The sequence below is a fragment of the Prosopis cineraria genome, unplaced genomic scaffold, assembly GCF_029017545.1.
Source record: "Prosopis cineraria cultivar Desert tree isolate PC_DT_omini unplaced genomic scaffold, ASM2901754v1 PC1418, whole genome shotgun sequence".
NCBI classification, from domain to species: domain Eukaryota; kingdom Viridiplantae; phylum Streptophyta; class Magnoliopsida; order Fabales; family Fabaceae; genus Prosopis; species Prosopis cineraria.
Genome location: NW_026556743.1, coordinates 3012 through 4846, shown reverse-complemented (window position 1 = coordinate 4846; position 1835 = coordinate 3012). Strand labels below are relative to the sequence as shown.

The following is a 1835-nucleotide window of genomic DNA, read 5'->3' as shown; positions in this document are numbered from 1 at the left end:
CACACACACAAGCACAAACCAGCGTACGAGTAATCCCGGAAATCTTGAATCGCATGCAAATTTAAGTGGCTGGCTTCAATGTGTTGCCAATATCAATCACAAAACGATATTTGACATCAGCTTTAAGGAGACGCTCCATAGCAGTGTTCACATAATCGATGGGAATCACTTCTATGTCAGGTCTTATGTTATGCTTTGGAGAAAAGTCTACCATCTCTTGTGTCTCCTTCATGCCTCCAATTGTACTTCCAGCCACTGTCTTTCTCCCTGCCAATATAATATATATAAATATTGTTGCAGCACTTGTAATTGCTTCACATCATTTCCATTTTCACCTTTATAAATCAATAACATTATACATATTCAGTACATTTAATCTTTCTTCGTATATACTCACCCATAAGTAAAGGAAATACTGGCAGCTCCAGAGGCTTCTCAGGCTTCACACAAGTTTGCCATTTGGCTTCAATAGATCAATCAAAGGTGAGAGAGGATGCACGACTGAAACTGTGTCAATTATGCCATCCAAGGTGCCCGTCGCAGTCTACGCAGTTATATGTACAAACAAACATGCATGACACTGTTATTAGAAGGCTTATATATATATATATATTAACACATATAATAGCAACAATACTTGTGATGATAATCACCTGCATCTGATCTTCATCACGGCTGACAACAAAGGAACCAACTCCTAGATGTTCAACGGCTTTCTTCTTCTTGTTAGGAGAAGTACTGATGACACTGACCTTTGCTCGAAAAGCTTTCGCGAACTTGACTGCCATATGGCCGAGCCCATCGAGACCGACCACACCCACATGAAGGCCTGGCTTGTCGAGGCCATAATATCTAAGAGGACTGTACACTGTGATCCCAGCACAGAGCAGAGGAGCTGCAGCATCAAGAGGCAAAGCATCTGGAATGCGAACCACGAAGTGCTCGTCGACGACCATGAAGTCGGATCGGAGTAGCCTCCATATGTGATGGTGCCATCAACGTACTTGCCACCGTACGTGACGATAGCTTTTGAGCAGAGGTTCTCAAGGTGGTCGGAACGACTCTGACAGGTCGGCAGGATGCCACCATGCATCCCACGCCAACCTTGTCTTCCACTTTGAATTTTCGTACCTTGCATCCCACTTCTGTCACCACCCCAGCAATCTCGTGCCTGCATGTGTGTCCATACTCGTTAGAATGATAATTATATTAACGAGTTTCATCATGTTGAAGCAGTTTGTAGAGTGTAACTGTGAATGTACGTACCCAGGTACGAGAGGATAGACGGAGAATCCCCATTCGTTCTTGAGCATGGGAGGTCGGAGTGGCATATTCCACAGTACAGCACTTAGAAGGCCACATCTTTTTCTCCGGTTTCCTGAAGACATGAGAAACATATGGCTCATGTTGACAGCGAGAATGAAGCAGGATGGACCAAAAGTGAACACTATGATTATCAGAAAGCATAAAATACTGTAGCTGTGTGTGTGCACCTTCGAAAAAAGTTGAAAGGGAAGAGAAGGCCAGAAGAATCCCTAGCAGCCCATCCGAAGGCCTTCATTGGATGCTCAAACTCAGGTTGCACGGCCATTGAAACACTCGCACTGACACAGACAAGAAGTAATGGAGAGATCAAAGAGTGTAGCAGAGAGAGAGTGCGAGAAAGGAACGAAGGTGGTGGTGGTGCTTTTATGATAGTGGGATGGTTGTCCTTACGTACTTGGTGACGAACCCTTCATTGACACGTGTCAGAAAGAAAAGTCACATCGTTTCTTGGCAGCCACAAAAATATATAATAAAATCAATCCAGATGAAATTGTACTGGTTCAGGTAAA

At 43.9% G+C, this 1835-nt stretch overlaps 1 pseudogene; it reads right to left on the bottom strand.

Moving 5' to 3' along the window:
* Window positions 1-1591, bottom strand: LOC129300074 (probable mannitol dehydrogenase; annotated as a pseudogene).
* Window positions 1592-1835: the final 244 nt, after the last annotated feature.